Source organism: Schistocerca serialis, chromosome 1 (assembly GCF_023864345.2).
Source record: "Schistocerca serialis cubense isolate TAMUIC-IGC-003099 chromosome 1, iqSchSeri2.2, whole genome shotgun sequence".
Lineage (NCBI taxonomy): Eukaryota > Metazoa > Arthropoda > Insecta > Orthoptera > Acrididae > Schistocerca > Schistocerca serialis.
In genome coordinates, this window is record NC_064638.1 from 696866902 (window position 1) to 696884199 (window position 17298).

Genomic DNA, 17298 nt, shown 5'->3' on the forward strand with positions numbered 1-17298 from the left:
CGGAAGCCGGTTAACGTCCATTTCACACGAGCGGCGTTCTGACCAAAATCGACTATTCTTTGTGGGTGTGTGTCACGTGCTTGCATGTAAAGCCAATTAACACTGGCTGTCACGTCACGTCGCATTTCGTCACGTTAAATCAAAACATTCTGCAATGCGTTTCAAATGGGGGCTTTTACAGTGGCTGTCCCGTCCCGCCAGGTCACCGTCCAGGTTTCTTTGAAGTAGTGGTGAGCAAGAAATCGTGTATCTGTTATAAATCACAGTGATTGAGATTTCACAGATATCGCAATAACAACTTTACAGAATCTAGCTGCGATTTCAGTCACAACTAGGAGTCGCAAGTAGCCTTTAACTTTTAAATCCGTTTGTCATCTGTTGGCCGAATTTCGTACTTCTTCCTATGAACCTCTTGTCTAGCTGAGATTTAAGTGACAAGTGGCAAGTAGAAGTCGGAAGTAGCAACTAAAAAGCGCAGTTAACATTCAACGCCGTGTACCATCTGAGAATTGGTGCACGCGAGGAATGTGAAGGCCTGATATAGGTTACGCTAATAGACAGACCTATAGCGTAGCCTGGAATTTTCGTGGCGTATTTAGCTAAAACTTTAGGAAAATTTCAAAAACAGGTAATGGATAAGACTCCGATGAGTATTTTGACGTATATTACACACATATATCGTACATAACCTACTAAAAATGCAATCTGGTGTATACTATGTAATTTTTACCAAATGTTTAACAACTGTATTCAAAAGACTGATATTTTTTCCAGCAGTATGATACGCAGTTATACTTTTGTCTGTATTTTAAAATTACTGCGTTAGTACTATTCCCAATGTCAACTTGTAACTGTAATATCACTGCTTTCCATTGTTTTCACCTGCACATCATCAATCTTAAAGCATGTAACCTTCCAACCTAACCTAGACCTTGGGCTACACTACAGGTTAGTCTGTCATCACAACCAACATTCAAGGTGAGAAGTGTGGACGGATCAGTATCACACTCTAACGAGTCTTTATCACTAAATATATGCCAAAAATTTTGGGGTATGGGATGAAAGATTAAAACAGAATTTTCATAATTGACTCACAGTGTAGTTAACATTAATTTTCATCCCTTTCAAATCACATAATGACTTCAATGACACACAGTACCAATACTCAGTTTGCACACTTGTGCTATCAATTATGGCTCTTTTGCACTGCGAATTCTTCAAGGGTCGATATGAATCTTCAGTCTTATCTCTTCTAGATGTGTATGAGTACATAGAACAGTCAATAATCCAAATGAAAACTGCATCTGGAAAGATTAGATTAGATTAGTACTTGTTCCATAGATCACGAATACGACACTTCGTAATGATGTGAAACATGTCAGGTTATTAAACTTTTATATTCCTAATAATTATTAGTAATATAATTCACATTATACAACTGCTAGTACTTCTGGTAATAAAAGCAGTGGAGTGGGGAGGGGGGGAGGTTTCACACTTTGCATAAATGATGCTCCTATATTCAGTCACAAACTTAGAAACTAATCTTACTTCTCACAAAGACAGTGTAAAGACGGTGTGACAACTTCTGCAGTTCTGCTGTCACTTATATTTTGAATTATTGCTATGTCGAGTGACTGGCAATGCGGTTCAAATACTTGTGAACGTAACAACGCGGTTAGAATCTGTATTCTAAACGTGAACTCCTAAGCTACTGTGTGGTATTTGTGTTATGATTCTCAACATTACACTATCAATATTTTCACGCTTATTCCATTAATATAAAACTAAAGCCAGAGGAGAACATAAGTAAAGCCTACTTAATACTGACTGTTTTGTTGGAACGGAATTTTGTCTATGGGTAAGCATATCTTTCGTATATCATGTAACAACTGAGGAAGAATCGTTGGAAATATTAATAATACCATTTCAGGTTACTGAGACGTTACATTAGGCCCTCACAAATAATCGCCTATACAGGGAGAACATATGTCTCGGTTGCATTGACACAGTTCATTTCTTACTTGCGCCTAAGGACAGTGTACCATCTACGGTTATAAATCGCAGAAATCGCGATAAGTGCAGAAATCGCAGAAGTCACAGAAATCGCATAAGTCGCAGAAATTGCCTAAATCGCAGGAGTAGCAAAATCGCAGAAGTCGCTGAAATATCGGAGGGATAAAAGTTGAAAAATCCCAGTTAAGAACCGCAGTTATCAAAAAGTAGCATTCACACAAATCACTGATATCGGAAAATCGCAGTTTACCGCATCCCTACTCTGGAGGAAAGTTTTGACAGCTGACATTCGTTGCTGATCACACGACCCACAAGCCCCTTACCTTCTAATACATGATCATGTGTATTCCTCCATATTTCGTTCCATCGTTGTTTTCTTGGTTGATATCAGTTCCTTACTGTTTGTTATTTGCTACAAATTGTTTCGTTTGCTATTTCTTTTGTTAAAATTTATAATAAATGACGACAGATTAATTGAAGCAGTGAGACAGCAGTCTGAACTGTACGACATGAACGTGCTAAATAACTTGCCCTATACTACAATTATAAAGTGGATTTTTATAGATACTACTATCATATTCAATATTTTATTATGAAATGGATTACAACATGGCTGCCACTTGAACTAAAAAAAGTACTGTGGGTAGAATCAGATTGATTTAGTAGGTGGAATTTATTTGTGTGTTGTGCGGCATTTTTAGTGTCATGTACAGAAATGCGCTGAAACTTTCGGACACTGCAAGTTGTTTGTTTAAAAATGTATTTGTGCAAGGTCTATTTATTGTTAAGCAAGTATCAGTAGTCAATATTTATGTGGATTCACTATCTAACACAAGGACAGATATGGCACTTGAACTACTACAAGCCAAACACAACATCTAAAGAAAACCTATGCATCTTGAAGGGAAAGATTTTGAGGGAGAAACGACAAATTGACAAAAAATTTGTATTTAACTAGCAAGTGAAGTTAACCTTAAACCAAATTTTCGCGAGATGCGATGGTATCTCGCAACATTGTGTTCCTTCAAGTAATTCTGGATATAGCTTGATGCAACAAATGAAGAAAATAATGCTTCCACTTTCCAAAATATAAAATACGGATTCCTGTTCCTCAAGTGTTTTGTATAATGTGTGAAATTCCCCTTGTGTACCACGTGAGGACAGTTTTTCGCACCCATGCGCTCTCTTTGTGTTGTTTTGCACTTATATCTCTCTTCTCTAATATACAAACCGTCCCTGCAGGCTGCAGATCATTTCAGTACAATAAATGTCAATTTCATACAAATATGGACTCAAGCACCCTACACACCCTACATATAAGGTAACACATTGTGCGTGTGAAAATCGTCTTGCAGACATCGCAATTCCCACAAAAAGAAAAAATGAGGACAGCAATGTGAGTAGACATCACGTGATTTTAATTGGCTTGATGTGCCATAACATGATGGATGATGTGAATACACCTTGACATGATGGTGCTGTGACGTGACAGTGCTACTACAGACAGTGTGAACTGGCCTTAAATCAACTAACAACCTAGTCATGGATGGGTCAATGGCAACAATAGCACTGAACAACAAGTTTGAAGTGAAAGTATGTAAACTGCATTATTCTGAGTTAGCTATCTTTATTCAGTATAAAATGATACAAAATCGCCATCTTCATCAATATTTAGCTCTAGTTTTTTTTTAAAAAAGCAATCTACATTTGTGTATAAATAACCCACGAACTAAATAATTATGCATGTTTTAAGATTCAGTATAACAAATTTTAAATGAATAATTACTTGAATTATGTTATATGTCATGCATTGATAAATTTCAGTGCCATTCTGGAAGTACAAAAGAAAAATATCAAGAAAAAATGAAGATAATATTACATGAATGAAGATACTTCGTAAGTCTACTTTGTACCAGAACAATGTAAAGCACAAAAGAAAATATATAAATTTACTGGTCACAAATGTATATAAAGGATTACAAATGCTAAATGTCCATATATGTACTGTATACAATTACATATTTTGTTCAGAGATAAATTATAAATTCAGAAGATGACCATTTTCGCTTGGCTTGACATTTATACACATACTCGGGAACGTCCCTTATGACAGTCCAACAATAATCTGCTAAAATAGTAGGGCTCCACTTTCTAGCATACCTCTTCTCAAATGTGGCAATATCTTGATGAAATCGCTCCCCATGTTCATCACTTACTACATCACAATCCTTGGGGAAGAAGTCAAGATGATTATGTAAGAAATGCATTTTCAATGACATATTGCAATCAAGTTTTTCATAAGATGACAACATGTTAGCTACAATCTCCTTGTAGTTTATTGCTAGTTTGTTCCCTAAAAACTGTAAACAGACTGTCTTAAAACATTCCCATGCATGCTTCTCATCACCTTGTACGATTCCATCAAAAGTATGGACTCCAAAAAGCTCTCAAATCTATGGGCCTAAAAAGATGCCCTCCTTTACTTTGGCATCACTTATGTAAGGGAAGTTTTGCCCTAAGTACTTAAATGCGTCACCATCTTTATTCATTACCTTAACAAAGTTTTTCATGAGACTTAACTTGATGAGCAAGGGCGAGAGGAGAATCTTTTTAAGGTCTCCTAGAGGTTCACTCCTAATGCTCTTTATACCTGGCTGAAGAGATTTTCTGGTGAATCATTCATGTTAACTGTAATGAAATCCATGAACTCAGCTATCCTATTCACAGAGAAAGCAGCAATATTTAGTATACCCTAACTGCATACCTAATAGCAGTGCAACCACTTTCAAGTCTACCATTGAGAGTCATTATACTTGATGGCTTCTAGTAAAATTTTCATGTTTTGGTATGCCTCTTTCATATGCACACTATGCCCAACTGGAATAGAAGGAAACTCATTACCAATATGTAAAAGGACTGCTTTTAAGCTCAACTTTGACGACTCAATAAAGAGTCTCCAGTCATCAGGGTTGTAATTAATTATGAGAGCCTTCATTAGACCATTTATGTCTACACATGCCACAAGACTATCTTGCATGTTAAAAAAAGGAGTGAATTGTTGCTCTCACCTACGGTAGAATGAAACATTTACATTGCTTTCTAGAAAATTGCACTGCTGCAACCTTGATGCTAAAATCCCACCCTAAGCTTTAGAGAGCTCAAACTCTCTAATGAGATCACTTAACTCATTTTAGACAATTTTTATCGATCATCAGTACATTAGGAAGAAACTCTGAATCTTGTAACGTACATGGTTCAGGACATTCAGAATCCCCATCAGAAGTAATCTCATACTCTGTCGGTGGTTCAGGTAGTGGCAGTCCTTTACCAAGTAGAACTTGTGAGGTAATGGGCGAGATGTGGCGCCCTGAAAATATTCAAAGTTCGGAGTTGGTGTGGCCGCATGGGCCACTTGGCAAGCCAGGGCTCATCAGCAACCATGTGGTGCCAAACATTAGCTGGAGCTAGAGGGGTAGCCTAAGTGCATGGTCCAGGCCGACCGCGTGGCTGGGAATTCCATGTTGACACTGTGTCAAGGACTGTGCTTTGTGTCGATGAAGGAGTTTTGTATTCTGGGAGTGCCAAAAATGGCGGACTTTGTGAAACCATAATGGTAGACATTTCACAGTTCATGTAGAAATTAATAATAGCCAGAGGAATCATGATACGTTAAAAAGAAACATGTACATTATCATAATTTGCACGACAATTCTGATGGTGTAATCAGATTTTCAGTATCTTCATTAGTTTAAAGTTTAGTATCTGACTGTAAATTATACAAGTAACACCCAGCAACGAGTTTCCAAAATGTAAACGGCTCGTCCGATTTTGTCGATCGACATATCTTTAAAAAGCTATTAGTGTAAACCTACATTTGTATGAATTACAGGCATGTAACTTGAATAGTACATGAGTTATTGGAGGGCAAAGTGGCCGATTACTATTGATCACGTCAGGTCATAAGTACTCCACAGTTACAAGAAACAACGGTAGCAGCATGCTTATAAACATATTTATTCATCTATGTCTTTGTTTATATCCGATATATACTATTCATGAAGAAATAGGTCAAATATTTACTGTGTTTCAGACAGGACCAAGACATTAGCCTACTGGCCTACTTTTGTTTCTATTCCTTTGATATATGATTATTTGATTTGTTTATGTATTTAATAATGTGTGCTAGAGTGTGTTTATGGTGCAGCTGTAGGAATATTTATTTAATTTCAAGTAAAATGTAAATCGAGTATTTCGTATATGTTTCAATATGTTTGTGAGTGTGCGTTGGCTTGGAGACATGGCGGGAGCGCTCTAGCCAATCACAGCACTCGTTACTACGGTAGACAACCACTGAAGTCAATGGAGAAATGGTAAGGAAGTGGGGGAGGAGCATCGGGTCGCACAGGAGGATGAGTGCTGGACGGGAAAATAGTAACTGGAATGAGCAGAATGGTTGGAGAATGAACAGGAGTGATATCTTCCGCGAACAGGGTCCAAATAAAGAACATAGATTTGATGGGGGAAATTCGTGCTAAGTGCAGTCATGTAACAACCAGTCGGGAAACTGATATTTGCCACATCTCAGATCCAGGGATGGTGATCTGAACAGGCGATGAAAAGGACTGGAGATAATGGTAATGATAGAAATGTTGATAGGTTTGGAGAAAGGAAACAAATATGTAATATGGAGTATGTTAAAGAGGAAGGCTATATAGGGGCTCTTTCAATAAAAGCAGACACGAACGGCGGAAGCATAGATTTGTGAGACATTTAAGTAAAAGTAATCGGAATAAATTTGCAGGGGATGATGTAAGTTATGAATGTGTGATGAATGAGTGTGTGAATGGTGATGAATGGGAAGATTCAGTGGTTCAAAAACAAGTTAAAGAGGAGATGAATTTTGCGAAAGCAAATTGTTTGGAGAGCTCTGAAGAGGTATTAGGAAGTTGTAGCAATTGCAGTAAGGAAGGTGTTGTAGTATTTGGTATCGCCAGCTGAAAGCAAGGATGATTGTGTTTTGGCGGAAAGTGTCAATGTTACTAAGGGTGGCTTAGCATTGATCTCACCAGCAGTTGAAGTTAAAAATGTATCAGCAGAGATAGATGATTTCTGTTTAAATTAACAGAGTAATGGGAATTTATGTAATGATGTAAAAGCTACTGGTATTGATGCTTCGGAGGAAGGAATTTGTGCGTTTCTAGTGACGAATGAACGCGAAATGAAACTTATTGATGAATGTGTGGATCTAAAACTTTTGTCTGAGTATGAATGTGAGAATGTATGTAAAGTAGGATCGGGGACTAATTTGGATGAAAAGTGTGTAGAAATGGCACTGTGTGTTGATTTTTGTCCTATCACAGCGGAATGTAGCAAGTCTGGAAGTCCCAAAATTGTACGACAAGATAGCAGCAATTTGTGTAATGTAGTGGCAGAGGATAAAGTTGTGTGCGATTCACATAAAGTTAATTTGTTGATGGAGGAAAGTAAGGTTCCTGATGTGAATTTATGTAGTGATTTAAATGCCGGCCGGTGTGGCCGAGCGGTTCTGGGCGCTACAGTCTGGAACCGCGCGACAGCTACAGTCGCAGGTTCGAATCCTGCCTCGGGCATGGTTGTGTGTGATATCCTTAGGTTAGGTAGGTTTAAGTAGTTCTAAGTTCTAGGGGACTGATGACCTCAGAAGTTGAGTCCCATAGTGCTCAGAGCCATTTGAACCATTTTTTTATTTAAATGGTGTATCAGCAGATAAGGTTGCTGAGATGAATATTTATGGTGATGATGGCTTTGGCATCAATGTATTATGTCAGGAAGATAAAGTGTTTAACAGTGAATTGATGTGTAATTTTGTTGAAGCTGCAAGTGTCGATATTTTGGAGGGGAAGAACAGTAAAGTTGTGCATGCTGTGGGTAGTGAATTGGCGAAAGATGTGGAAGAACTAACAGAAAATTTAGTGGTCTAGTAAAGGAGGTAATTTTAGGAACTGACTTCCTGTGCGGATATAATACTTCGCTTAATTGTGTAGGGAAATGTCTAGAATGTGAATTTCAGAACGAAAAAAGTAAAATTTAAAAGAGTTTTAACAGGTGAAAATCAGATTGCTCATGCCATAGTTACTGAGGCTTAGAGTGAGGAAGTCGATATGCATAACAGAATTAAGGAAGTTATTGATGCAGTCAAGGGTATATCAGAAGGGGAAAAGAAAGAGTTGTGTGGGTTGTTGTACGGCTACGAGGATGTATTCTCGGATCGACCTGGTAAAGTTACCGATTTTGAGTACTCTATAAAAGTGAACCTCACGAACCAATAAAGTGCAAACCGTATGTAATACCCATAGCTGATTGGGATGCCGTCAGAGTTCGATTAAAACAAATGTTGGATTGGGGTACAGTCGAATAATGCAGGAGCGATTACTGCAGTCCTAACGTTATTGCTAAAAAACTTGATAACTTGGTCAGAATTGTATTAGATGCGAGAAAAATAAATAAAGTAATGTAAGGGAATTAGACCAAAGGAGGAACTGCTGCAGGATTTTAATAATATTAACTTAATGTCCAGTGTTGATATGACCTTGGGGTTTTGGCAGATCCCATTGGCAGAGGAAAGCAGATGGTACACTTCTTTCCTTTTCGAAGTGCGAAGCTACCGGTTTAGGGTAGTGACATTGGGACTTAACAATATCTGTGACAGTTTTTGTAAGATCGTTGTGTCATGTCCTGGGGAGCGTCTAATGAGCAAACTCGTGATATACGTAGATGATATATTGATCACTACAGAAACGTGGAATGAGCATTGTCGAGTTTTGGAGGAGGTACTCATGGCCCTGAGACGAGGTGGAATGACTTTAAAGCTCGCAAAATGTGAGTTTGTTTGAGCACAAATTCAATTCCTGGGGCATATCAATACTTCTGAAGGAATTTTACCTAGTTCCGAAAAATTAAAGTCCATTGCCGTATGTAATAGACCCAAAAGTAGGAAACAACTGAAGTCATGCTTGGGATTGTGCGGTTTCTATAGAAAATTCTTGGGGGAGGAAGGAATGAATATTCCGAATTCAGGGAAATTGTTGAAGAAAAATTCAGCTTGGAGATGGACCGAGGAATGTGAAGTGGAATTCCAGGGTACAAAAGATAAATTGTGCAATAGTAAGATGTTGTACTACCCAGATATGAATCTCCCTTTCTATTTAGCGTCGGACAGTTTGGACTATGGAATAGGTTCTGCGCTATTTCAGGAAAAGCTAGTCGATGGAAAAATTGAACACCATAGTGTGGCATTCTCCAGCTGCATGCTAAATAAGCACGAACAGGGATACAGCAATTCGGAGAAGGAGATGCTCGCGATCGTGCACCGATTTAAGAAATTCCGCATGTATTTAGAGCGCAGAGAAGTGACAGCGTTGTCGGACCACAAGGCGCTGAGTTATCTGCAGGACTGCAGGATACTGAACGACTGCTTAATACGTTGGGCAATATTCACGCAGCAATTCGAATACCAAATCCGCTACATCGAGGGTACAGAAAATTGTGTTGCCGATGCTCTGTCCAGATTACCAGTGCGGGGGGGGGGGCGGCGGGAGGGGGGGGGAAGACGTTGGAAGGGATGAGCTGAACGAATTTAAGCTGCTGTATATGAAGGGGGTAGCGAGAGAGAAAGAAATTCGTGCGGTGTGCAAAGGTATGTGGCGAGCACAAAACGACGATCCTGAACTGAAACACATTAAGGTGAATTTCGACAGCAAGGGATACTAGAAAATACTCAAATAATTTAAGATACACAAGGGAGCGTTATTCCGGCGGAAAGATGAAGAGACGGACAAACTGAGACTGTGTTTTCCCAATAGTTATGTGGAACAGTTAATAGACTACGTCCATTTAAATCACGGACATTACGGGGCCGAAAAGTGCACTGAAATCATCGAGGAATACGCCCACGTAAACAACCTGGCCAGGTGGGTCTGTGTGCAGCTGGCGGGGTGCGACCGTTGCCAACGGGTCAAATATTGTACTACCGTGCAACAGGGGGAAATGCAAAGCATTATACCTACTACAGTGGGCGAGTTATTGGCTGTGGACGATTATGGCCCACTACCCACACGACGCGGTGGCATGAAGTACATCTTTGTTGTGGTGGATTTGTTCTCTAAGTTCATTAACCTGTATCTGATACGGAAAGCGAATAATGAAACTCTGATCGCCAAACCGAAGAAGGATTTCTTCAAGAATATTGTAAAACCAGTAAGGCTGTCTGACAACGGATCACAGTTTACTTCGAACGATCGAAACACGTTCATGAACGACCAGGGTGTGCAACATATCCGTATATCCATCTACCACCCAGCGAACAACCCAGGTGAAAGGTATAGGTGGGAAGTAGGACATTTATGTAGGACGTATCGCAGCAATCGTCATTCCAAGTGGGTGGAGTACATGAGCTTGTTTGAGGACATACTCAAGAGCATAAAAAGTAAGGTTACGGGGTACTCACCTTTGGAAGTCATGACCAGGGTGAAACCAATGTTCCTACTCACAGAAACGGTAGAATTCCCGCCGCGGAAAGCTGAATCGGCTGCTGAAAGAGAGCAGGCAGTGACGGCCCGCATGAAAATTTAGCCTCTGAAAAGAATGGGCGACACGATGGGCGATACAAACAGATGAAGTACAAAGTGGGGGACAAAGTGTTTGTACGCACCAAAGAGCGTTCCAGCGAAGTGGACGGGGAGATAACGAAATTATTCGAGTTATACTATGGACTATTTGTTGTGGCAGAGTGCCCTCACCCAAATGCATACCGTTTAAAATATCCTGTCTCAGGAAAACCTTTTGGTATAATAAAGATGACGGAGTTGAGGCTGTTTATAGAGAAAGGGGAGAAATGAAGAGCTGTTCTAATTTGTAATTAGTGGTAGTAATTTTCGAAGGATAATTTTATATGTTTTACTCGGGGATTCATTAGTAATTTGTTAGTTTATTGTGGCACTGTACGTGTGCAAGAGGGAGAAGTTTAGGCACTGAGGGTGTGTGGAGGTCAGTGACCTCGTGGATTTAAGTACAATATGTATTGGTTTATGCTTTTTATAAGAGTGTGGCGAAGAATTTGGTGGTCAATTTGAAGGGTATTAAAATTGTAATTGTATGTGCATGCATTTTTTGGTCCATGGAGGTGGGAAGGATTTATTAAAGTCAATTAAATAGAACTTGTGAGAATTTGAGCTTACTGTGATTCAGTCGTTTGCCTTGTGACTTTGTTCCTAAAGTTTTCCACTGGAGGGAATCTTTAGCGAGGATCCTGGTTGGGTTTGGGAAATGGTTTGTTGATGGGTTTCTACTTTTGGCTTTCATTGTAGACAGATTTGTCACTATAAACGGTGGAGCTCGGAATTCAGAGGTGGACACGATTTCTGCCAGGCACTTGGTCAAAAGAGTGATGAGTGTTGATCAATACTTCGTGCTAAAATCCTTGTGAGGGTGTGTAGTGCACAGGAGGAGGAGTGCTGGACGGGAAGGCGCGACGGACGGCCGCAGGAAATACTAGAGGAGCGTGCAGCAGTTTGCGTGTGGTCGTGGGAGATAGAAATATTTCGTAGTGCTGACTTATGCACTTGTGAGATTTCCATAGCTGCTGCAGTGAAGACGTAGTATGTGTTTAGAAGTGAATATTTTGTGAGCTATGTTGTTGTTCATAACTAATTACGTGAAGTAGGAATCTATTGTTTCCCTGTTGTTCAACTTATATTTCATTTAGATGAAGGACATTCGACTCCAATAAGTGTTTTGCAGTAATAAATGGCATTCTTAAAGGTACTTCTGCTATCGTACTCATCATTTAAAGCCGTTAGAATAGTACCTGCCGATTTTATTTAATTGCAATCTTTCATTTATAAATTTCTATGTTACATTCAAAAGTCGCAATTGCCGAGTGATAGTAACCTTCCACCATTTGATTCATGTGTGTATTCATTTGTGTACTGTAGACTCAGCAGTATTTGGCATATAGTGCGGCAACTACGTATCCCAGCCCATAGACAACGAAACCAGCCAAAACTTTTAATGTTTCAACTCTGAGTCTGAGGGTACATAGTTGAGGGCCACCATTAATTTTTTTTTGAAATCCGGCAAACTGGACGTATGGCAGATGGAATGCTAGGATAGATCAGTGCCCGCTTCTTCTTCTTAGACATTCCCTTCTTGATAGGAGGAACCATACAAAAGTAGCAGTCACTGACATGGTTAACTGGCTCACTCCAGATCATGGGCACTGCAAAGGGCACTGAACGTCCTTTCCCATGCATCTAATTACTGAGGTTGCTGGCACAAGTGTTGCAGATCACATGTGAAGCCCAGGGTTTATCCTGATCACCTATTTTGCACCCAATATAACAACTGTAAGCTTTTTTAATCAATAGAGTTATTTTCTGTTTTGTGAAGCAAGTGTCACTTCTCCACACACATAGCAAAATGTGTCCGCACTGTTAACACAAACCTGTGGCATTTTTGTTCACTTCAGTAGCAGTCAGCTTGAACAAGTGGTGATTAATCTGGAAACAAACGTGCAAAACTTATTACATGCATTAATAAAGTCACTGCAATTGAAGAGGAGGGAGACAAAAAGATCACTAAAATGTTTATATCCAAAATATTGCACACAAATAAGACCAGGGACAAAAATATAATCCATTGTTACTTGTTATTATGACTTTGATAAACCATTATAATACATGATTTTAAACTTAACATAAAAATCCATATATATATATATATATATATATATATATATATATATATCATCATAATAAAACAGTATAAAATGAAAACTAGAGCTAATTTTGAATTGTCTCTGTGATACTCGCGATCAGCACATTAGAGCTGATAGGAATTGGCTATTTCCATTCGATTTACATTTTCATTATTGCACAGTGTAATCAGCTGCCTATACCAAGTGTATAGTTCTACAATATTATGTATACTGCAGTATCCGCATATGCATGCACAAACACTGGAAACTGTGGCTTTGCCTGCTAACATCAGAAGCTAACCTATTCTCACTGAGCTCACTCCTGTTGCAGCAAAGAATTTTATGTTTTCTTAAACTTAGCCAGAAGCAAGATACACTGTTTGATTATTACCTGCAGCCAAAGAGCACTGAGATTATAATGTTTTGCTGGCCACGATTGAGTGTTGTATTTGTTATAAGCACGTCAGTAGCGAGAGGAAATATGCAACTGTTAAGGGAAGATTAGTTCTGTAACATGCCACATCACGAAAAGGTGTGTGTGTCCAAGCAACCAAAAGTTTATGATATATCTCTGCATTTTTTTGTTTGTGCTGTTTACAGGGTATGTGACTGAATCATAGTGTTAAGTGAAGTGTAATGCTACACGTGCAAGTGATTACTCTGTGCGATGATTGTCTCTGAAACAATCTCTCTTTGGTTTATATTTGCTCTCTGTTTTGTAATAAATCTCTTGTTTGATTCTGTCTGAAAAAACGTCACTGAGTTACAGGATAGTTTCAAATGTCAATTTATTAAACCTACAACAATTGGTGACTCCAACATGATATTCGACAGTCACTGATGCGTCAGTAATGCCATGTCACATTAAGTAAGGAACATTTACGCCAACCACGTCATGCATCTTTCGCATCTTTGTCACTGTAATTCCGCAAGTCAGACCGGCTACCAACTGCAGAAGTGCTTACAGGTGCAGTAATCAATCTTGTGATGGTAAAACTGCCATTGTGTTGGCAGAAGAAGCCTTTCCTGTGGTTTGTGCAGTTAAAAAGCTAATTTTTTTAGTGCATGTAATTGCAGACCACACAAAGTATAGCTATGATATTAGAGAGCTCAACAAACATGAGGCCACGAAAGTGCAAGACATTCTGGCGTCACCAGCAAGCGTTGATCGCTACACAACGATCAAGGACACCCTGATTATCCACCTCTTGCAATCTGAGGCGGAGAGACTGGAGAAGCAGAAGCTGCTCCCTGCTGAGGAGCTAGGTGACGACTCTCCATCGCAGCTACTGCCGCGCCTGCGTACGTTAGCGAGCAATGCTGTTAACGAAGACATCCGGAGGAACATTTATTTATCCTGCCTGCCACGTAACACAAAGTTATTAACTGTGTGTGCTAACGAGTTGGTTGGGTTCTCGCAATCTTCAGATCACGTAGCGGAGATGTATCTGTCCATAGGCATCACCACAGTTTACCTACAGTCTCAGGCAGGTAACACCCTCAACACATTACAAACACAGATCACTGAGCTCACTGCATAAGTTTCTGCCCTACGAACTCAGAATACCAGTCGCCAGTCCCATCGCCACCGCCCAGCAGCAAAGCGCAGCCCCTCACTCTCTTCAGCAAGAGACTGATGGTAAAACTGACAGTTCAGCCTCAAAGGTGTGGAAGTGCAATTCACTGTGTGAGAAGGGAAACAACAGGAAGTCAGTGATGATGGCCACTGGTGCTCCACATGTGAGCCATTCACAATTCGCGACAGAGCATAATACAAAGCTACAGTTCCTTGTATACATGGATACTAATGTGTTGGTTTATCCATCTGCCCGTCTGCTTTGCCGAAACTGTGATGAATGCCACCTTTCCACCACCGAGGGTCCACACTGCCGCCATTAAGCAATAGCAGGTCTCTCCAGCACATGTGGATTGAAAGAAGATCCATGTAGAGATTATAGACAGCTGGACGCCAGAACCATCCCTGACCATTATCTGATACCGCATCAGATTTTGAATTCAGTGTCTATGGTAAATGCCTTTTTGCTACATTGGATTTAGTACAGGCATTTTACCAAATTCCTGTGGCACCAGACGACATTACTAAGACCACCATCTGCACACTGTTCAGACTGTTTGAATTCACTAGAATTCCTTTTGGTCTTTGTAATGCTGCCCAAAAGTTTCAATGTTTCATGGATGAAGTTGCACATGCCCTAGATTTTTGTTATGTGTACATGGATGGCGCTTTTTCACTCATCTTTGTGGACACAGTGTGCTTATCAATCTGTCGAAGTACATCTTCAGAGCAGCCTAGCCTCCACTACCAATGCTCATGTTTCAACGCCGCCACAGGAGAAAGTCGAAGCCATAGTAATATTCCCCAGTTAGAAAATGATGCTGATTTCTTGGTGTCACTAATTTCTATCATTGTTTCATTTGCAAACTATGATCTCCTGGCTGGACCACCGAATGAATACTGGCATGCTGCACCAATTCAAAAGGAGAGACTTCCGTGGAATAGTGAGGCCGAGTTGGCATTTAACAATGTGGAGACTGCCATCACAGACGCTAGACTGTTAGCACACCCAGTTCCACAGGCGTCTCTCGCTCTAATGGTCGATGTGTCTGCCACTGGTGCCGCAATGCAACAACTAGTAGGCGAACACTGGCAGTCCTTGGCCGTTTTCAGTTAAAAGTAACCGCCATTACAGCGAAACTGGTCCATGTACAGTTGTGATCTGTGCATTACATACACCTCCATTAAGAAGTTTCGCTACATGTTAGAGGGACAGCAGCTCATATTAGTCACTGATGTACGCTTTCTGCCTGTGTCTAGAGAAAGCATCACTACATCAGACATTTAGACTGTGTCGAGCAGTTCACAGTAGTGCAGTAAAGCTATTCTGGCGCATTTTGTTTGTGTGTGTTGTATATATTCAGGGGCAGGCATACATTCGAGGGCAAATTATGCCCCTCCCCCCCATCCTTAACCTATCAGATTGTTATGCTAATTGGTTTATGATCCCTTGGATGTTGGTTTATGATTTCCTGCAGATAATCCATCCTTCTGAGAAACCCCCACCACTTCCCCTCCTCCTCCTCCGCCCTAACACCTCCGGGAAAGGGGTTGCCGATCCTGGGACACTTTCTTTGACATTCCCTTTCCAGTTCAGTTCTGATCCATTTTTCCCCTTCTGGGAAATACCCCAACCTTCCCACCCGCTCTCCTCCCCTCCCAGAAACATTGCGCCACTTTTAGTATATTTGATGGGAAATATCTCATCAAATTGACTGACTCTTTTTCAGGGAAATAGCTCAATTAAAACACTCACCACCACTAAACAAAAAACACACACATTTGCGTCATCACATGCACCATCAAACGACTGCAGGAGTGCTTGGAACCATGACTGCACCAGGCAGGAGGGGCTGTAGTTATGTGAACATTGCCCCTAGGCTCCATGCACCACCACTGCTGGCCAGGAGAGGTTCGAAACTGATGGGAACGCAGCATTCCTCCCTCAACCACTTGCCTGGAAAAGCTCACAGATCATCAATAAAGAAAATCACACAGCACCTGAAGCTGAACTGACAGTTACCCCAAAGCCCTGGTATTTCAAACACATACAGATCATGATTAAATATATGCTACTACAAGTGACAGAAATGATTCACTGATCTAATTACACATCGAAATTGTCAGGAAAAAACCACCACTCATATACAACTGTCATAATACAACACACACATGAAGATCACATTTTTGCAGATCAAGTAATTAAATTTCGAATAAAAGAAAACATACTCGGTATAGCACTAATATATCTGAGGTCTACTGCTGTTTTTCTGTATGTGTGTGTATCGGTTTCACATGGGGGGCCCCTTCCCAGCACAGGGTAACTTTGGGATAGGACTGGGATATAGTTCATAGGTGGAGCCAGCATGTGTTTCACCTGGGATACGGTTGAAGGTGAATCCACCATGTGTTATGAACAGGATGGGGTTCGGTGGTGGATCTACTATGGATTATGGCTGGGATATGGTTAGAAGGTGGAGTCACCAAGTGCTATTTCTGGGATAGGGTTCAAAGGGAAGCCCACCCACAATATGTCTATATGTTGGGGAAGGTATCATTATGCAGTTCAGTGTGTGGTGTGCGGGGAATTAGGTTAGCTCACCCTACATGTAGGACATTTTATGTAAAGTTGGTATCTTTCAAAGGTTTGTCTTTAGCTATTAAGCAACATCCTGACAAACTAAGTGAGGCTGGATTCTTTTATGCCATTGATGGAGATGAAATCGTGTGTTTCCATTGTGGTGGAGGGTGGAAATATTGGGATGATACAGATAACCCATGGGTTGAATATGTTGTGTGGATTTCCAAGTGCTTGTTTGTGCTTCTTGCAAGGGGTAGGGAATTTGTGGATAATATCTGTCAGAAGAGAGATGCAGAAGTTACTGCAAAGGTTGCAGCTAATGTTAAACCTCCATAAAATCTTCAGAAAGCAGCAACAGAACACCTTGTGACCCTGAGAGCTTCTGATAACACTCAC